This window comes from Bufo bufo, chromosome 3 (genome assembly GCF_905171765.1).
Source record: "Bufo bufo chromosome 3, aBufBuf1.1, whole genome shotgun sequence".
NCBI lineage: Eukaryota > Metazoa > Chordata > Amphibia > Anura > Bufonidae > Bufo > Bufo bufo.
In genome coordinates, this window is record NC_053391.1 from 512,643,067 (window position 1) to 512,665,727 (window position 22,661).

General features: G+C 42.5%; 1 protein-coding gene across 9 annotated transcripts in view; it reads left to right on the forward strand.

The window, feature by feature from the left end:
- KLF12 (Kruppel like factor 12) overlaps positions 1-22,661 on the forward strand; it is a 249,267-nt gene that overhangs the window by 96,244 nt on the left and 130,362 nt on the right. The window contains exon 1 of one of the 9 annotated variants that reach the window (XM_040425360.1): positions 16,615-16,686. The exons of the other annotated variants lie outside the window; for them this stretch is intronic. The gene's annotated coding sequence lies outside the window, so the exon portion shown is untranslated. Of the gene's footprint in view, positions 1-16,614; positions 16,687-22,661 lie in introns of those variants that run through there. 9 annotated transcript variants of the gene reach the window in all.

A 22,661-nucleotide genomic window follows, 5' to 3' on the forward strand; every position in this document is an offset into this window, starting at 1 on the left:
ATGAAACGCTTGATTGTTCGATGATCACGCTTCAGAAGCTTTGCAATTTTAAGAGTGCTGCATCCCTCTGCAAGATATCTCACTATTTTTGACATTTCTGAGCCTGTCAAGTCCTTCTTTTGACCCATTTTGCCAAAGGAAAGGAAGTTGCCTAATAATTATGCACACCTAATATAGGGTGTTGATGTCATTAGACCACACCCCTTCTCATTACAGAGATGCACATCACCTAATATGCTTAATTGGTAGTAGGCTTTCGAGCCTATACAGCTTGGAGTAAGACAACATGCATAAAGAGGATGATGTTGTCAAAATACTCATTTGCCTAATAATTCTGCACGCAGTGTATGCTAATGAAAACTGCCCTGACTCAAAGGTGCGCTATAATCTCTACCCTCCCGTTCTGCAAGAAATACTATCTGGAATGGACCTCCCTATGGTGTCTCGTACTTAAAGGGGTTATCCCATGATTAATGTAAAAAATTAATCTAGTAGATTACAGCCTCTTCTTCTTTTTTTTTTTTTTTTTAACAAAGCTAGAACCAGTCCTGTATCTCACATGGATCCAACGATCTCCCCATTCATTGCTTCAATCCTTCTGCTAGATTTATTTCAAGCTGTCGGTTCAGGAGGTGTGTACTTTCTCAGAGAGTGTGTCCTCTCCGCTGCAGGTGGTGCTATACGGTTGGAGTTCAGTGAATAACTCGGTAGCTATAACACATTTTTTATTACATGCAATTACAAAAGTACTCAGATTCAGGTGCTGGTTTGAAAAATGTAGAGTATTTTTCATGGGATAATCCCTTTAAAGGTATCTTTTAGGATATGGTACAATACCTGCATTTTCTTTCTGTGAAGTATGCCTCAGCTTACATATATGAGAGGCCTGTGATAAGAACCTCCACTAGGTTGTCCAAGGGTGGTGGCGAGGAATATATTTGATGTTTGGGGTTTGTTACTACTCTATTGTTTGTATTGCATGTTAAGAAAATTTTCAATAAAAAAGATCTGATTTAAAAAAGAAAATGTGGTCATAGTAGTGTCAGAATAGTCACCATAGTGTCTTCACAGGGCTGCGACCACTGTGATCTTTTGTCTATAGTGATGTAGTGGATTTATACATTGGAGAGGATCATATGATGTTACACTAGCTATTAAAAATATGAAACCTACTTCCTATCCACTAGGCTGCACATGTAACGTCTTGCATGCAGTAAGGTCCTCCATCAGTGATGACATCACTGAACTACACTGGCCATCAAGCACATCTAGAGGTTTTGTAATTCACAGCAAAACTATTGATACCTGTCTTTATATCAGCCAGTTAGTGCTTTTAATACTTGTATTATGTGCTTTTTAAAAAAATATATATTTAAAGAGGACCTTTCACCGATTCTTACCCTATGAACTAAGTATACAGACATGTGGAGCGGCGCCCGGGGATCTCTCTGCACTTACTATTATCCCCGGGCGCCGCTCCGTTCTCCTGCTATGCCCTCCGGTATCTCCGCTCACTAAGTTATAGTAGGCGGAGATACCAGTCCCTAAGTTATGGTAGGCAGAGTCTGCCCTAGCGCTGGCCAATCGCATTGCAGAGCTCACAGCCTGGGAGAAAATAACCTCCCAGGCTGTGAGCTCTGCGCTGCGATTGGCCAGCGCTAGGGCAGACTCCGCCTACCATAACTTAGGGACTGGTATCTCCGCCTACTATAACTTAGTGAGCGGAGATACCGGAGGGCATAGCGGCAGAACGGAGCGGCGCCCGGGGATAATAGTAAGTGCAGTGAGATCCCCGGGCGCCGCTCCACATGTCTGTATAGTTAGTTCATAGGGTAAGAATCGGTGAAAGGTCCTCTTTAACTGTTGACTAGCAGTGGTGGATTAAGTAGACTATAGACCCTGGGCTTTTCTCAAAAGTTGCACCCCTTTCCCACTGTGGATCAGGCACGCTGTGTTTATAGTCAACACCTCCTTTCTTTGCTTGCATTTAGAACTGACTGTTGCCATTTGCTTTGTCCCTACATGCAGGATCAGATTGTGTGACCTAGTTGTCTGTTAAGGCTGTATTAAACCTGCCCATTTTTCAGCAGATAATCGCTAACAAGCGCTTGTATGAATGCTTCTTAGCGATCATCTTGCAGTGTAATACCGCCGAGTTCCAGGTGAACATACAAACGCTCGTTCAGCAGGCAATTGTCATTTTGAGGACGAGCGCTGGCATATCAATCGCTCCTCCCCATGCTGCGGAGGAGATTGCTGTATGTAATAGCAGCGCTCTCCTCCGCTAGCTAGCAGGCGATTGCCGGGAGGGAACGCTTCCCCTGCCAAAAATCGCTTGCTTAATCGACCTGTGTAATACAGGCCTTTTTGTGGCATATAATTATTTATTGTAGCAGACAAACCATGAGAGGTGATAGATCGTCTATAAAGCCAGTGATATCTTCTCAGTGCGCCGTCAGTAAAGGAAACCGATGCAAGTACATGCAGCGATCTCCACAGTATTGGAAGGAGTGACCGCTCCTTCCATCTCTCCTTCCCATACAGAATCATTGTTTGCCCACAGCAGAGCGTGTTTAGATGGCATGGTCTGCTGTCAGCAAATGATGATTTTTGTGACCACGCAAACAATCATATTACCCAATGAATGAGCATTTCACTTGTTTATTCGGTAATCGGTGGCACCTTTACACCAGTAGATAATCTCTTAAAGCATTTGTAAGTAGCAATTATCTGGTTGATGTTTGGCCAGTGCACAGGGACTTTAAGTTTACCACATCTAGAAGATTGGCAAATTTTCACCAGTGTGCCTGGTTGGCCACCCAAGATGTTAACCCCATTGTAGCTAAGATTGCTGACAGGAGTTAGCCTCCTCTTGTGATAGAAACTCAAGACTGGAATACAGTGGAAAACCTGCGCATGGATCAGCAAAAACGCTTCTGTCATAATAATACAACCTTCTGCATCCGTTCTGAACGGATGCGGTTGTATTATCTTTAAAAATAGCCAAGACGGATCTGTCATGAACACCATTGAAGGGACAAATCCGTTTTCTATTGTCAGAGAAAACGGATCCGTCCCCATTGACTTACATTGTGTGTCATGACGGATCCGTCTTGCTCCGCACCACATCGCAGACAGAAAAACGCAGCTTGCAGCGTTATTGTGTGTGTGACAGGGACGCAGCCAAATGGAACGGAATGCAATCTGGTGAATTCAGTTTCGTGCATTTTTTGTCCCCATTGACAATGAATGGGGAAAAAACAGAAGTGTTCCCCCCCCCCCGCTATTGAGATCCTATGACTGATCTCGATAGCGGAAAGGGAAAGCGCAGATGTCAAAGTAGCCTTACATGTAAGGATTCCAGAGCACTGTTTTCCATTTTGGCAGGAGGTGCACTTTTGTGACAAAGCAAAAAATAGTGTTTGTGTGAAAAAAAGAGCAGAGTAAATGTAGGAAACATGGAAATAATACAGCATAAAATAGCAAAAATACATTCCTGTTTTCAGAGATGCTGTTTTTGAAAGGTGAAACCTTGCCTACAGCGCACTGGTAACATCACAACCAGTACATACAAATTTTGTTAGTTCAAGATTAAAATATATCTCTAGAAGAAGAGATGGCTGCAGAACGCCTATAACCACATCATGTCTCAGTGATACGATCACACCAGTATTCACAGGGAATAACCTTTTAGATTTCTTGCTGTACTTTTTTTTGTGTGTGTGGGGGGGGGTCTTCATAAAATGAAAAATATATTCTTCTCTCAATTGTTAACCCGTAGGATACCAGCGTCGTACATGTACGGAGCTCTGATCGGGCAGGTGCAGGAGCAGCGACCTCTCGATCAGCAGCAGGGGTTCGGCTGTTCCTGAAAGCTGAGCCCCTGCTGTGTACGCCGGCATGTTGCAGTCAGTGATGACTTGGGAATACACAGGGTTTGCGGAGGGTACAGACACCCTCCCCATCCCCATCAGATCAAAGTTTGTAAAATCCGTTTTGAATAACTTGAGGGGTATAGTTTCTAATATGGGGTTATTTATTGGTGGTTTCTACTATATAAGCCCCACAAAGTGACTCCATAACGGAACTGAATCTTAAAAAGAGTGGGTTTTGGAAATTTTCTTAAAAATGTTAAGAATTGCTTCTAAAATTTGAAGCCTAACGTACTTAAAAAAAAAAAAAAATATGGCATTTACAAAATGATGCAAACATGAAGTAGACATATGGGAAATGCAAAGTAATAACTATTTTATGAGGTATCGCTATCTGCCTTAAAAGCAGAGAAATTCAAATTTTGAAAATTGCAATTTTTTTTCAAATTTTCTGTAAATGTTGGACTTTTTTTTTTTTACTATATAAAGGTAAAACCTATTGATTCAAATGTATCACCTAACATGAAGTACAATGTGTCACCAGAAAACATTCTCAGAAGGGCTTGGATAATTAAAAGCATTCCAGAAATATTACCACAGTGACGCATGTCAGATTTGGGATTTAAGGTGAAAAGTGGCTCCATACTGAAGGGGTTAATATTTAGTCTGTGCAAAATATTTATTTCAAGGTATAGTATACTATCGGCCTGAACTACAGAATGAACATGTTTATTTCATGGAATACATGACAGAGTTATTCAAGGTTTGAATTTGAATGTTTACATGGTAGAAAGCCCAGTGTCCTAGTGCAAAGCACATTCACCCTTTTGTTAGGACAGTTTTTGACGCACATTTAAAAAAAAATCATATTATACCCTAATACTCATATTTCCAGAAAGTAAACGCCTGGGACATTGTAACAATTGCACTCAGCGCCTTTATATTCACCTCCACCTTCATGCTTCATTTAGCATCGAAGGATAACATTTAAATAAAAAATGCATACAATGTTTTGGGCTAAAAGACTTGAGCAGAGCCTAAGATGCACATCCCCTTCAGGGTGGAGTTCATGCATGTCACTGATGTCTGCAGCTACATGCAAATATTTTTAGATGTTCACCAGAATTAATTAGGCCACAAAATCTCTGATTCAGATGCAGGGAACATGGAATCCTACATCAGTGGCCTGCAATAATTTACACTGGGAACCAGTGACGGCCAGTTCGCAGTGTTTGCCGACGAACACATGCGATCTGCCATCTTCACTCCCAAGTCCGCCGATGCAGAGGTAAGTCCTTACCTGTGCCTGCGCCGCTCGCCGCTCTGAAGCACATGCGGTCACCGGGAGCAGGCAGTTCAGAGAACAGCCTTCATCGGGCCATCACTGAGAGCTCATTGAATATTGGCCATCACTGCTGGGGACTGACTGCACATGCCCTAGTTTCCCTGTCAGTCCCCAGTATAAATGAATGGAGGACGCTGACAGAGGATTCTATATTCCCAGCACAGTGCCATCACACACAGATTAAGGGAACTGCATGTAAAGATGAATTATGCATATTGAACTATTGGACACCAGTGCAGATTTAGTTTTTATTACTACCTGTATGCTCGTGCTGGTCCCAACACATTTGCAACTAGTAATATAAACTGGCCAACCCCTTTAAGATTACCCTTTCCTGCATTTTAAAGGGTTATCCAAAATCTATAATGCCCCCCGATATGCCCGGGCCCCACTCAGAGGATGTACTTGCCTCGCTCCCTGGCACTTGCGTTGCTTTTCATGCCGGCACGGCCACTTTTGTATCTACTCATTTCACGGATGAAAACACCCGGCGTTGGGGAGGGGCAGCCAATAGCAGGCCGCGACGGTAACGAGTCTCCCTAGCGTCACCCACTATGCCGGTATGAGAAGCGATGCGGGTGTCGGGGAACGAGGTACGTACTATCTCTGTGAGAGGGGCTCGGGCATATGGGGGGTGTTATAGATCTTGGATAACCCCTTTAAGGGGCCTAGGTCAACCCATAAACAATAATCCCATAGCATTATCCGTCCTTCACCAAACATTGCAGTTGGAACAATGCAGTCAGGCGGGAAACGTTCTCCTGGAATTTGCCAAACCCAGACTCGTCCATCAGACTGGCAAATAGAGAAATGTGATTGGACTCTACCAGCTTCACTCCACTCCCTCTGACGCTTGGTGATGTAAGGCTCGCATGCAGCTGCTCGATCATGGAAACCCCTGCCTTGAAGCTCTTAGTGCACAGTTTTTATGCTGATGTTAATACCAGAGGTGGTTTGGAAGTCTGTAGACTTTAATGCACTTCACGCCTCAGTACTCGGTGACCCTGCTTTATCTGGTCTGAGTTGGTATGGTTCCTAAACGCTTCTACTTTGCAATACTACCACTGCCAGCTGATCATGGAATACCTAGGAGAAGGAAATTTCACAAAATGACTCATTATAATAGTGGCATCTTATTACAGCACCACATTTGAATTCAATGAGCTCTCTAGTACGATCCATTCTTTTCTATCAAATGTTTGTAAAGGCAGACTGCATGGCTGGTGCTAAATTTAAATTTTGAATGAATCACCTACATTCAGTGATTATGTCGCTATCCTTTAGCCATATAATGTATGTGTGAACTATTTACCTACTTAGAGGGAGTTCACATCACCGATGAATCAGAAGAACAGAAAGCTCAATGGTGATGTTGATAAATATTATGCTTAGAACATTTTTGAACATGAGCTGATATACCGGCACTTAAGAAAGCCCGTACCTAATTAGTTATAGTCTGTTGTTTTTTATTAGAATTTTTTTGCGAAATATGTGTTTTACAATATGTTGGGCCTTGGGCACCAAAAAGTTATGGTAATGCATAGATGATGGGGTCGGTTGAAGATTTAGCCATTTAAAAGTTACTTATATTTGGATCGAATATTGTTTTCATTGGAGAATAACAGCGCTTATAATAAAAAGTGCTGTCCGTGATTCAGACTCAACAATGGAAAGCATTTGCTCTTGATCCTCGGAGCCGTCTGCACACTTCACAGAAAACAGTCTCTGGGGCATCTATGAAAGATGAGAACACTGGATTGATTAGCTGTGAAATGGATTATGTCCTGTAACACAACATGCTTCATGACCATTACAACCAGATATTGCTGAAACGGAAATAGTTTTGTTATTGCAAATATGCAAACCAGCTAAGGGAATACCTAAGTAGGCCTGAGCCCAGGGCCCTAGGATGCCCCTTGTTTCCTTGCCAAGGTGATATATTATTATATTGCTGCCGATGATCATGAGGAGACACGTTACATAATGCTTCCTATAGTGTCAGGTTTGTCTTAGGCCTCAGAAGACCTTGCCACTAGCCCTGGCCTGGTATTGATATGTACGTGCCTTTTGTATTGTTGTTCAATATCAGAATTAATCGTGGGGCAGCAATTGTGGTGGAAGGGGTCAAACCATTTCTTTGCTCCAGATCAAGGAAAGCCTAGCGCTGTGATGGCTAACCTCTGGCACTCCAGCTGTGGTAAAACTACAACTCCTAAGATCTGCACTTGCTTGGCTGTTCTCAGAAATCCATAGAAATGAATGAAACATGCTGGGAGTCGTAGTTTCACCACAGCTGGAGTGCCAGAGGTTGGCCTTCACTGGCCTAGGGAAACTCTCTTTTTAAGGCCTCATGCACACGGCCGTTGTTTGGGTCTGCATCCGAGCCGCCGTTTTGGCGTCTTGGATGCGGACCCATTCACTTCAAGGGATCCGCAAAAGATGCAGACAGCACTCTGTGTGCTGTCCGCATCCGTTGCTCCGTTCTGCGGCCCTGCTAAAAAAATATAGCCTGTCCTATTCTTGTCCGCGCTTTGAGGACAAGAATAGGCATTCATATTGAAGGCTGTCCGTGCCGTTCCGCAAATTACGGAACTCGCACGGACGCCATCCGTGTTTTGCGGAACGCAAAACACACCACGGTCGTGTGCATGCGGCCTAAATCAAACACCGATGTATTTAAGAGGAATAACCTATAGTGCGTACTTAAGCCATTTCATAGAGGTATCTGCTTGTGGCAAAGATAAATGACAGCTAATCTGTTTGTCTCCGTCAGGGTTGTCACCCACATTTTACACATTCTTGAACGGAAAATCAGCCTAGTCATTTGATTTTAGCTAAAAATAAATTCCACAGAATTCTTAATTCCAAGATACTATAGAAGATGGTGCTTCAGATTTTTTTTTACTTATTGATACATTTTAGAACTCTTATCAAAAACTAGGTCAACAGCTGTTTCCATGCCTAACATGGACTTGTATGGTGTGCATGCATGCTTGGCCTCGCAGTCAGACCCTCTCTGATCTAACATATCCTGCATTTATGATTGCTGTAGTAAAAGAAAGCTCCTACTATATAGAAGGTAGCTATTATAGAAATGATTTACCATCTTAGTCTTTGTGCTGGGCTTCAAATTCACAAAGAAAACACAGATTATCCAGTCCCATTTTACTGCTTTTAATTTTACTTCACTACCAGATATTGGCACCAAACGTTATTTACCACTAAACTGGTTCATACAAATGTGCAGTAGCGCCGCGGTCTTCTCATAGCTTAGCCTAGACCAGTGACGTCAAATTCATCGGTCACATGTCCTGCGCATTGAAGTGGATGAGGCTGAGCTGCGATTTCAAGTATAGCCGTTATACAGTGTACGGTGCTGTGCTTGGTGAGCTGTCAGAAGGCCGCAGTGCAGCTGTGAGCGCCGAGGCCTTCCCAAACATCTGACTGACGGGGGTTCCAGGTGTTGGACTCCCTGATGGTATATCTATACAGAGGTATAAAAATCTTTGAAAATTCTGTTAAATTATAAAAGGTAAACATTTTTTTTTAAATCCAAAATCGTATATATCTAGTAAGGGTACTTTCCCACTAGCGTTTTTCTTTTCCGGCACTGAGTTCCGTGAAAAGGGCTCAATGCCGGAAAATAACTGATCAGGTATATCCCCATGCATTCTGAATGGAGAGTAATCCGTTCAGGATGCATCAGGATTTCTTCAGTTCAGTCATTGTGACTGATCAGGCAAAAGATAAAACCGCAGCATGCTACGGTTTTTCTCCGGCTAAAAAAAAAAAAAAAAGACTTGCCTGAATTTTTTCCATGGGAATGTATAAATACCGGAATGCCAGATCAGTCCTTCCGGTCTGCGCATGCGCAGACCGAAAAAAATGAATGTCGGATCCGTTTTGCCGGATGACACCGGAAAGACGGATCCGGCATTTCAATGCATTTTTCTGACTGATCAGGCATTTTTAAGACTGATCAGGATCCTGATAAGTCTTACAAATGCCATCAGTTGGCATACGTTTTGCCGGATCACTCTGCCGCAAGTGTGAAAGTAGCCTAAGGCCTCTTTCACACTTGCGTTGTTGGGATCCGGCATGCACTTCCGTTGCCGGAGGTGCCCGCCGGATCCGGAAAAACGCAAGTGTACTGAAAGCATTTGAAGACGGAACCGTCTTCCAAATGCTTTCAGTGTTACTATGGCACCCAGGACGCTATTAAAGTCCTGGTTGCCATAGTAGGAGCGGGGAACGGGGGAGCGGTATACTTACAGTCCGTGCGGCTCCCCGGGCTCTCCAGAATGACGTCAGAGCGCCCCATGCGCATGGATGACGTGATCCATGCGATCACGTGATCCATGCGCTTGGGGCGCCCTGACGTCACTCTGGAGCGCCCGGGGAGCCGCACGGACGGCTAGTACACTGCTCCCCCGCTCCCCGCTACACTTTACCATGGCTGCCAGGACTTTAGCGTCCCGGCAGCCATGGTAACCATTCAGAAAAAGCTAAATGTCGGCTCCGGCAATGCGCCGAAACGACGTTTAGCTTAAGGCCGGATCCGGATCAATGCCTTCCAATGGGCATTCATTCCGGATCCGGCCTTGCGGCAAGTGTTCCGGATTTTTGGCCGGAGCAAAAAGCGCAGCATGCTGCGGTATTTTCTCCGGCCAAAAAACGTTCCGTTCCGGAACTGAAGACATCCTGATGCATCCTGAACGGATTTCTCTCCATTCAGAATGCATTAGGATAATCCTGATCAGGATTCTTCCGGCATAGAGCCCCGACGACGGAACTCTATGCCGGAAGACAAGAACGCAGGTGTGAAAGAGCCCTAATATGACCACAATTCTGAGCAGCTCAATTCACAGACTTGACCATGATAGGTGACTGAAGTCTTCTGATGAAACCATGGACAATTTAAAATAACTCGGCCCTGCAGGTTTGTTGGAATTGCTTTTGCTTATAAAGCGAAAAATTCCAATACTAATAATGTAATGAGATCTGCTCTTATTACAAATCCTTCAATATGCAAGAGGCTCTGAATCATATCTTAACTTTTAATCATCTTGATGATGGCTTACAGGAGAAAAGTTTCAATATTAGCAGATAATACCAAGCTCTGTAGAGTAATAAACACAGATGATGATATTATATTGCCGAGAGATTTAGAGAAGTTAGGATAGGTTTACACAGCAGATTTTCCATGCAAGGAATCTGCCTCCTGCTTTTTTCAATGGCATTAGGCTTGTTTCACATATCCATAAAACAGATCAGGCAGGCTGTTCTGACCGGAAACAGCCTGTCTGGTCCGTCCCTGCCGGACTCAACCTTCCGCTGCCGGATTTCTGTCCATTCCCATTCACAGAATTCCAACAGCCCATGGTTGGGTCAGGCAGGGATGGATCGGACATCTGTTTCACGTATATGTGAAATAAAGCAATACCATGTATACATCCTTCGATCAGCTAAAACCGGAGAGGGTGTCCACACATGGATCAGCACCACCGAGGCAGATCTTGGACATTCAAACGACATATCTGCAACAGAAGTCCGAATGTCGGCATCGGATTTCTGCCATGCATTCTGCAGCAAAGGTGCTGCACATTCAAAACTAACCTACGGTCATGAAACCTGCCTTGTACACAACTTTTAACTTTTTAATATACTTAATCTACCTGCAATGTCTGTCTCGCAAGATCCAAACTCCAATCACGTGACCCTGTCCACTACTCCACTCAAGCACCTCTGCCAGCATCACGTCCATCACTGAGCTTGTCTCTCTTCCAGTCCAGGGATAGATTCTGAGAGCCTAACCGATTTGCATGGGTCAGCAGACAGTGACTGAATCCAGTAGCCCTGGTGCAAGCACAGGGTCTCTAGAGCTGAATGCACCAGGGCCAGGTGCTGGATTCTGTCATTGCTCACTGACCCATGCAGATCAGTCGGGCAGTGACATGTTCTTAGTCTCTCCCTGGAGCGGACTGGTTCAGCCAACCATCTAATTAATGTGTATGGGGCCTCCTGACTCTCCCCCAACAGCTGTTGGATTTTATCTGCTCATTCCTTTTGTTCTCAAGAGTTAAGCCCCTGACAGAGGGATCTGGCAGCGGCTTTCTCCTTATTGAATACATATGCACACTTGGCCGAGCATCCATATGTATGGGAAGATTGGGAGACCAATAATTGGCCAAACAATTGTTCAAATAAATGTTTAGAGAATTTGGTAGAGAAGTGTCAGAATAAATGTAAACAACTCCATTGATGTACTAAAATGGTAAAATACTGGATACGAGTGTTATTGAAATAGTCCTGGGCATGTTGGTAGACTCTCACCCTAAGACCTCATGCACACAACCGTTTTTTTGGTCAGTTTTACCTGGGGTGTTAGTTTAAAAGGAATGTCCATTTGTGAGATCAAAAATTACATACCGTATATTACAAAAGTCAGTTTACCTCCTATTTACAGTATTCTCCTTAGGTAGTCCAGATTCGCTGCCCTCATAGAGGAGCTTAGTCTACTTTCACTCGCGTTGTGGCTTTCGGTTTCTGAGATCCGTTCAGGGCTCTCACAAGCGGTCCTAAGGGATCAGTTTGCCCTAATGCATTCTGAATGGAAAAGGATCAGCTCAGTTCACCTCTGTTCAGTCTCCATTCCGCTTTGGAGATGGACACCAAAACGCTGTTGCAGCGTTTTGGTGTCCGTCTGATGAAACTGAGCCAAACAGATCCGTTCTGACACACAATGCAAGTCCATGAGGACGGATCCGTTTTCATTGACACAATCTGGCACAATAGAAAACGGATCCGTCCTCCATTGACTTTCAATGGTGTTCAAACAGATCCGTCTTGGCTATGTTAAAGATAATACAAATGGATCCGTTCTGAACAGATGCAGACAGTTGTATTAGCTGAACGGATCCGTCTGTGCAGATCCATGACGGATCCGCACCAAGCGCGAGTGTGAAAGTAGCCTTAGTTACAGTGTCTACAGGGAGTCTTAGGTAATCTGAAATTCAGGCTGCCTCCCTTTCCCTTCCAGCTCTGCCTCTTCTCATAGGCTGCTGTCTATAAACACGGGCCCAGCACATACTCACTCGGAAGTCTTTGCATGAAGAGCTGTCTTATATTACAACAAGGGCATCATTATAAAGTACAGACTAAACCACCAGTTAGAAAAAGCTTATTGGATATTGCCAAACATATAATGAGCTGGTGACGCTAGGGAGGCTCATCTCCGTCGCGGCCTGCTATTGGCTGCCCTAACCCTGACCGCCGTCAAAACAATCTTCCTCCTCGCCGGATGTTTTGATTTGTGCGACGGGGAGATGCAACGGTGGCCGTGGGGGATCCGGAGTGACGCTGGTGCCGGAAAGCGGGATAATTATAACCTATATGAGGTGCCCAGGCATGGGGGATGGGAAGGGTCACTATAGGGGTTGGATAACCCCTTTAAATTGGTGTATATGTCTCATCTTGATTTCTACAAGCTAGTGCCAATTCTCACATTCACCAATGTACATTTAATCTTTTCTAGTCATGCACCTAGTAAAAATCAGAAATGGCTCCACTGAAAGTTAGTGTAGATGGCTAAACTAGGTGGTAGTACTGTCGACCTCTGTGACCTATTGGACATGAATGACTGTATGATGCAGATCAGGAGACTGCAACGTTAACTCGTTATTTTGTTGCTTGACTTATAATTGAAGAGCATTAAGTCCTCAAAGATTATACTGTAGTACAAGAGGGATATCTAGTGTGCACGAAATAGGACCAATACACATCATGGCAGGTACTTCATTCGAGGTTTTGCTTCTAGGACTGTAGGCCACATATGAAGCTGGTAAACGTATATATTTGTATAATGATTGCTTACATAATTTATTTGCCTTGGGAAATATGTGGTTAGCCACAGGATAATAGCGTGCTGAGAGATAGATGCCTGGATTGAGTCAGATAACAATGTGCTCAGGCAGGTATTGAATTCCTGTAAAGGACGTATTGTCATGGGCATGTCTGCATGAACCTTTCTCATATTTTGGCTTTAAGGGTTATTTTCTGTGGGACACATCTTCATTAGCCGATACTCCAAAATATCTCTCTTACCATAAAAAATACCTCTGATTTTAATAAACCTTTGAAATATAATAAAGACATATCTGAAATTCTGGTTGCTGAGACTTCCTTGACCACTGGAACAAAAGGGCAGAAGCGTTTGGTTTCCATTGGCATTTCTTTCTCCTTTATGTGGCACATTGACAGCTTTCCACAGAGATGAGATATAGAAATAAAGCCTGAAAGGGCACAACGCTAAGCTGAGCATTTCTGCTTATTCTGGGTGCGTTAACATATTTCAGGTCCACGTCCGATCTGCATTCATTTCTATAGGGCCGCAAAAAATTGTGGACAACACACGGATGTAATCCGCGTGCTGTCTACATCCGTGTGGCCAAGCCGCAAATTATAGAACATGTCCTATTCTTGTCCGTTTTGTGGACAAGAAAAGGCATTTTTTTTCAATGGGGCCCATGAAAAGTGCGGGATGCATGCGAACCATATCTGTATTTTGTGGATCCATGATGACCGCCAAACAGATATAGTTGTGTGAATGCTCCTCAAAGGATCAATGGGTGTCTCAACTTGAGCCCCACCAATATAAATCTATATAATTAATAAAACAATAGCGCGTATTAACATAAAAAAAAAACTTGGTAAATAAAGTCTTTAGGTTGGCCAATTGTGAGTCTTGTAGTATCGGAATGCATCCATTTTAAGCATCATTCAATCAATTGTTTGTATTGTATTGTATTGCGTTTGTGTGACATCTGGGTTGCATCCGTTTTTTGCAGACCCATTGACTTCAATGGGTCAGTAGTCTGCATTTTGCAGCCAAGTACATGACATGTTCTATCTTTTTGCCAAACGAACACACAGATGTGGAAAGCACATGGATGATCCGCATGGTTTCCACATCTGTGTGTCCATTCTGCAAAAGAGAGGACCTATCCTTTTCTTGGCCGCAAAATGTGATGCACAGACCCATTGAAGTTAATGGGTCCGCAAAGAAAAGGGTGCAACATGGACCCCCAAAATACATACGCTTGTGTGCATGAAGCCTTAGTGCTATCTTGATCTGACACATGGTAATTACAGTATTACAGTGCCAGAGGGGATGTTGCATAGGATTGTGGAAGGCAGGATAAATAACTATTCTTAGCAAAGCAGTAGTGTACAGTATGTTACTACACTTTAGGGGATGTCCTGGAACTGTAGATACAACTGGTGTTTGAGGGCTTAAAGGAATTGTCTGGGTTCAGCGCTGAATAAGTGGACTATCGGAGCATTTCATGCCCCCCCCCCCCCTTACCCTGCGCTGCTTCGAGCAGGGCAAGGGCTGTTTTGTTTACATTGTCACATTGCTAGGTGTAGGCTTCTCATTAGCAGTGATCCCGGTGACGTCAACATCACTAATAGACGGTCTATTGGCCGCCCATTACAGGGTTGCCAACCGTCCAAAAATTCCTGGACAGTCTGTAAAAATAGGTGACTTCTTCCTGTGTCCAAGAAGAAAATAGATGCATCCGTGATTTTTTATTTTAGGCTTATGGTACTTGACTAGATTATTTTAGTGGTAATTATCATAATTTTACAGGTCACAGTAAATGCTGGTAATGAGCTCTTTTCAGTATATTGAGCTAAAGACATGTATTACTTTAGAAAATGTCATCATTCATTATGGTTTTGGCTGACCGTGATTTTGGGATAAATTGTATAGAAAAAAGAAAAATTCCGGTTGGCAACCCTAGCCCATTACCAGGCTCAGTGCTAGGCGGAAGCCTCCGCCTAGCATACCCATAAAAGCTCTGTACGTCACCGGAGGTAAAAAAAAAAAAAAAAGCCCTTGCCCTGCGCTTTGCAGTGCAGGGCAAGGGGGGGCATCGGAGCATGAAATGCTCCAATGCTGAATGAGTAAAGAAGGGCATAGGTCTGATTCAGCTCTGAACCTGGACAACTCCTTTTAAAAAATTTAAGTTGTTAAAAACACACAGAACTTTAGTTTTACTTTAAGGCCTTTTCCTTAGCTGCTAATATATGCCATAAATCATTTTTTTATGCTTCTCTCTGGTAATTGCATACATGGTTAAAACATGCTGAATAGTCTAAATGGCTGTTTGGCCTCTAGTGAGTCACCTCTGGAACTGGAAAACAAAGAGCAATAATAGGTTCATCTGTCAAGCCTTGCACCTGCAAGTATATATTAAGCCTGCTGCGACTTTGCTCTCCTGTCGTGCAGGGTTACTAGTTTGGCCTTCTAGCTACTTGTGAGCGTCTGGCTATATCTCCAAAGAAAATAACATTTAATTATATAATGTCACCACCATTTATGCTATGTGTACAATGGGCCATTGTTGAAATCTTCACTTACCATTTCCGATTGTAAGAAGAAAGATGTGGTATATCAGTATGATCTCTGTATAAGTGGCTCTTGCTGACTGAATTCCTAAAGTAATACAGTGAAACAGTATAGGCAAGCAGTGCAAGTGTAATAAATCACCTAGAGATCTGCTGCAGTCAGACATCGGTTACCAGCAGTGTTTGTGACACCAGATTTAGAAAACTTGTACTCCTCTCACCTTCACTTTATAGAGGAAAGGCAAAACATATTATGACGCCCATGAACTATGGCTTTGAAATGTAAAAGATGGCTGTGCTGTAGTGTGTGCTGACTACAGATGTAGTGCATTCAGATTGTTAACATTTGTGTTCAAAGAAAGATCAGTGTTGCCTCTACATCTCAGGAGACAGTAGGATCAGATTGTTTGGCTTTATGGACTTCCTCATTAAGTTGGCTTATCCAAGAAAATTTATAATATAGCTAATCAAAGAAAATCACCTCTTTCTCCACTTATCAGGTTCTTCACTCTAAATTCTCTGCTAAATCCAGCTTGAGAGACTAAGATGACTTTTCAGCTTATTGAAGGTTCAGATTACAGCTACCCAAAGAAGTGGGGGAAAGAGGAGCAAGTTGCTAGTGAGAGACTCCTTTTTCTCTGACAAGCTGTATTACAAAGTCTCTTGCATTCACTAGTGATGAGCAAATTTCTTGAAATTCAGTTAGAAGTTGATTCGGCCGAATCAGTCGGGCGATTTGATTTGGGTCTGAAAAGTTGTGTGTGGCATTCTGGGGTCCGTAGGACTGTATGCAACTCATTTGAGGCTTGTTTATGTGAAGCCAGCATTATAAATCTTAGTTACATCATCAAATATGGCTAAAGGTAAATAAATGGCTGGTGGTGGTAACAAACTGTCACGCTTCGGTGTGGGAGGGAAACACCACACCGAGCATAGGAGGGAGGGAGGGAGGGGGGGGCAGGGAATTAGGCCTGAGAACTAGGGAAGAAAGATGGACACCTCCTAGTGAAAACCATAACCAGAATCCTGACTGAATACCAGTATGAACAGACCCCAAAGGTAGATGAGTTCATACGCAGGAATGACATTATTTTTATATGGCAAAAATCTGAAATTGAACTTCAGTCCTTTTTTAGAAGAAATAAACAATAATCCCAATAATCTATGTTAGTAAACATCATATTTAATTTTTGGATTTACTAATTACTGTACAGAATCTTAAATTAACCTGTAGTAATTACAATAAACCAGTAACTAAAAACTAGAGATCAACCGATTATCAGAGTTACCGATATTATCGGCCGATTTTCATGATTTTCAAAGTTATCGGCATCTAACCTAGCCGATAATGCGTCCAGCGCGCTATCACGGAATATGAGCGCCACATGTTCCCCCAGCAGCACAGGGGAAAAGGAGTCACTCTCTCCCTCCCCCTGTGCTGCGCTGCCAATGAGGAGAGACGGGAGGAGGAGGGGCGGGCGCACTGCGCCACCAATTAAAGTTAACGTCTAATACAAATACAGGAGGCAGTGCCCAGCCTATATGACAGGAATCTGCAATCAGCGGCAGTTACCCCTCAGGTGCTGCACCTGAGGGGTTAACTGCTGCCGCTGATACTAGCTCCCTGTCAGAGGCAGGGTTCTGGCTATGTGATTCTGCGCCTCCTGTATTAAACGTTATTTATCATTGGTGGCGCCCTCCCCAGTATTAAAAACATCGGTGGCGCACTGCGCCCTCCCCCCCCACCCCCGTAGTATTCAAAACATTGGCGCAGTGTGCCTCCCCCCCCACCCCTCAGTATTTAAATCATTGGTGTTGCAGTGCGCCCCAAAACCCCCCTCCCGCAGTATTAAAATCATTGGTGGCAGTGGCCACAGGGTCCCCTCCCCTTCATTGTTGGCAGTGGCAGCTTCTGATCGGAGCCCCAGCAGTGTAATCCTGAGGCTCCGATCGATTACCATAAAATGGCCACAGGGAGAGAAAGGCGCTCATAGGGTGAGGATGTCAAATAAACAGTGTCCTCCAGACAAAGGTGGGTTTAATTAAACTCACCTGTTCAGGTTGCACCAGTATTGGGCGCAACCACAATGAAGGCCAACTGGGAAAAGTAGCTGGTTGGTGCTGCCGATTTGAGTCCAAAATCTCTTTAGGCGGGGGCCAGACCGCTAGCCGGGTGAACAATAATACTGAAGCTCCACTGGACCATAAAAGTCACTGTGCGCACAGTGATACAGACGCCCCACGTGCCGGCAGCGTACGGCTGTGATCGTGGTACTCTCTGCAGCCTCACAGACTTGAAAATGGGGTCTGCTGAACCCCGAAACGCATTGTCTTCTAATAAATATCTTGACATTCAGCACCTGGTTGTGATCCTGCGCCTCATGTCCACACGCTCACTTCACTTTTATGGTCCAGTGGAGCTTCAGTACGATCGGTTACCATGGCAGCCAGGACGTTACTGAGGTCGTCCATGGTAATCTACCTGCTGCTGTGAAGTCCTATTCACCCTAATAGAGCTCTATTAGGGTGAATAGGACAAGGGATCAAAAGATCCCATGTTCTAGCCCCTAAAGGGGGGGGGGGGGGGGAATAGTTATTAAATAAAAAGTAAAAAAAAAAAAACACCCCAAAATATTAAGTATAAATCACCCCCTTTCCCAATTTTACATATAAAATATATAAACAATAAATAAATAAACATATCACATATTGCCACGTCCGAAAAGTCGAAACTATTAAAATATATTTTTTTTAAATCTCCTTTGTGGTGAACGCTGTAGCAGAAATTATTATTTTATATATATATATAATATACACCCTGTACAGAATTATTAGGCAAATGAGTATTTTGACCACATCATCCACTTTATGCATGTTGTCTTACTCCAAGCTGTATAGGCTCGAAAGCCTACTACCAATTAAGCATATTAGGTGATGTGCATCTCTGTAATGAGAAGGGGTGTGGTCTAATGACATCAACACCCTATATCAGGTGTGCATAATTATTAGGCAACTTCCTTTCCTTTGCCAAAATGGGTCAAAAGAAGGACTTGACAGGCTCAGAAAAGTCAAAAATAGTGAGATATCTTGCAGAGGGATGCAGCACTCTTAAAATTGCAAAGCTTCTGAAGCGTGATCATCGAACAATCAAGCGTTTCATTCAAAATAGTCAACAGGGTCGCAAGAAGCGTGTGGAAAAACCAAGGCGCAAAATAACTGCCCATGAACTCAGAAAAGTCAAGCGTGCAGCTGCCAAGATGCCACTTGCCACCAGTTTGGCCATATTTCAGAGCTGCAACATCACTGGAGTGCCCAAAAGCACAAGGTGTGCAATACTCAGAGACATGGCCAAGGTAAGAAAGGCTGAAAGACGACCACCACTGAACAAGACACACAAGCTGAAACGTCAAGACTGGGCCAAGAAATATCTCAAGACTGATTTTTCTAAGGTTTTATGGACTGATGAAATGAGAGTGAGTCTTGATGGGCCAGATGGATGGGCCCGTGGCTGGATTGGTAAAGGGCAGAGAGCTCCAGTCCGACTCAGACGCCAGCAAGGTGGAGGTGGAGTACTGGTTTGGGCTGGTATCATCAAAGATGAGCTTGTGGGGCCTTTTCGGGTTGAGGATGGAGTCAAGCTCAACTCCCAGTCCTACTGCCAGTTTCTGGAAGACACCTTCTTCAAGCAGTGGTACAGGAAGAAGTCTGCATCCTTCAAGAAAAACATGATTTTCATGCAGGACAATGCTCCATCACACGCGTCCAAGTACTTCACAGCGTGGCTGGCAAGAAAGGGTATAAAAGAAGAAAATCTAATGACATGGCCTCCTTGTTCACCTGATCTGAACCCCATTGAGAACCTGTGGTCCATCATCAAATGTGAGATTTACAAGGAGGGAAAACAGTACACCTCTCTGAACAGTGTCTGGGAGGCTGTGGTTGCTGCTGCACGCAATGTTGATGGTGAACAGATCAAAACACTGACAGAATCCATGGATGGCAGGCTTTTGAGTGTCCTTGCAAAGAAAGGTGGCTATATTGGTCACTGATTTGTTTTTGTTTTGTTTTTGAATGTCAGAAATGTATATTTGTGAATGTTGAGATATTATATTGGTTTCACTGGTAAAAATAAATAATTGAAATGGGTATATATTTGTTTTTTTGTTAAGTTGCCTAATAATTATGCACAGTAATAGTCACCGTCACACACAGATATCCCCCTAAAATAGCTAAAACTAAAAACAAACTAAAAACTACTTCCAAAAATATTCAGCTTTGATATTAATGAGTTTTTTGGGTTCATTGAGAACATGGTTGTTGTTCAATAATAAAATTAATCCTCAAAAATACAACTTGCCTAATAATTCTGCACTCCCTGTATATATATATATATATATATATATATATATATATATATAATTATTATTTTTTAAATGAAAATGCACAGAATATCGGTATAGGTTATCTGTTATTGGCCTGAAAGTTCACAGGTTATTGGTATCGGCTCTAAAAAATCTATATTGTTCGATCCCTGTTTTTACAGTTATATTTTGTACTCAAGTTGCCATCTACCTAGATGGCTTTTAAATATACCAGTGGGGCAGTTCCGTCAGATAAAACGCAACTATAAAGTCAAAAATTCGAGGAGGAGGCAGAACAATGGAGGGAACAATTTATAATAAGAGTATCCATCTGATATCATTGACACATCCCTCTCTAGAGTGAGAAATATGGACAGACAAACTTTTTTTTGAAGGAGACACTGCTGATATGGGAGAGGGAGAAAAAGATGATGTTATACGGATCATTTTACCTTTCAACATACAGTATAAAAAAATAGAAGAGTATAAGACGTCATTGACACTATATTCTGAAAGATAAAACTATTGACCCTTGGATAACTACTACCCCACAGATAACCTATACGAAGGCCCCAAATTTAGGTTTGAAAATAGCTCCATCCATTAAGACAAATAAAAAAGGGGAACACGCTATACAAAATTGGCTCAATCTAAAAGGCTTCTATAAATGCGAAAAATTTAGCAATTGTAAAAATACTACATTTCCAAAGAAGACGAGCAAGGTCAGTTCTACACTAAACTATTTTTCTTAAGAAATAAATGAATTTTTAACATGCAGTACAACTGATGTCATATACATTATCGAATGTCCTTGTAAGAAGCAGTATATAGGGAGGACAAAAAGGCTTTTAAAAAAAAGAATATCTTAACCTATAACAAATATATAAAATGGTTATGAAAAGACTCCCTATCAAAACATTTTAAACAGCTTCATAATCAAGATACAACATACCTAAAATTTGCAGCCTTCGAGAAGGTCACAAAACTTTGGAAATCACATTGCCAGGATGTCACGGCAGGAATCAAGAAGAATATTTGATTTTGAGACACTCTTACCTGGGGGACTCAATGCAGAATTAGAACTCTTTGGATATCTGTAGAATCAGGATGGGTGCCTTTCGCTGATGGGAAATCGGACTCAGGCTGTTAAACCAGCACTCAGATCCCACACGCCTATATATTTAAAGCTGTAAGAAAGAATACATAAAAGGATTATGGAAATATAGAGTGAGGGAAATGAAGAAAATGGTGCACAAGAAAATGACTCAGGATAAATTATGGGATGTGTATAGAAGTAGTAGATGATGATAAAACATCAATATCTAAACAGTTTGATATTCTTATTTTCATTTATATTTGCATTTTTTTTTTACACATGTATAATCAGTTTATTATGATTATTATATGTTACACACCTTGTATCAGGAAAGTAACTATATACCCCCATCAATTGAGATGGGAAGCAATCATGCCCAAAAAAACACACTATAGATGAAAAAACGCATTGGAAACTCATTGAAACCACAGTCCGTTTTTTTTGGAAGATATAAGGCAATATGTGAACAATAGATAATAAGAAAAACCGATTATGTGAGAATGTGAAGCTATATGATAAACAGTGTATATATATATATATATATATATATATATATATATATATATATATATATATATATATATGGCCACAAAGATTAAAAGAGAACTATATGGAGTAATGGTGGAAATGGAAAGTCCATTTAGGGTTTTAAACACTGAACAAGGAGTTGGATTAACTCCGAAACACGTTTGGTGTAAATCAGGATATCTTTTAAAACTCAGGACCCACTCAAAAAGATTGATTGCTTATGCTGGAAAAATAAGGATATACACTCTCCTAAAGAATTATTAGGAACACCTGTTCTATTTCTCATTAATGCAATTATCTAGTTAACCAATCACATGGCAGTTTCTTCAATGCATTTAGGGGTGTGGTCCTGGTCAAGACAATCTCCTGAACTCCAAACTGAATGTCAGAATGGGAAAGAAAGGTGATTTAAGCAATTTTGAGTGTGGCATGGTTGTTGGTGCCAGACTGGCCGGTCTGAGTATTTCACAATCTGCTCAGCTACTGGGATTTTCACGCACAACCATTTCTAGGGTTTACAAAGAATGGTGTGAAAAGGGAAAAACATCCAGTATGCGGCAGTCCTGTGGGCAAAAATGCCTTGTGGATGCTAGAGGTCAGAGGAGAATGGACTGACTGATTCAAGCTGATAGAAGAGCAACGTTGACTGAAATAACCACTCGTTACAACCAAGGTATGCAGCAAAGCATTTGTCAAGCCACAACACGCACAACCTTGAGGCGGATGGGCTACAACAGCAGAAGACCCCACCGGGTACCACTCATCTCCACTACAAATAGGAAAAAGAGGCTACAATTTGCACGAGCTCACCAAAATTGGACTGTTGAAGACTGGAAAAATGTTGCCTGGTCTGATGAGTCTCGATTTCTGTTGAGACATTCAAATGGTAGAGTCCGAATTTGGCGTAAACAGAATGAGAACATGTATCCATCCTCTGATGGCTACTTCCAGCAGGATAATGCACCATGTCACAAAGCTCAAATAATTTCAAATTGGTTTCTTGAACATGACAATGAGTTCACTGTACTAAAATGGCCCCCCACAGTCAC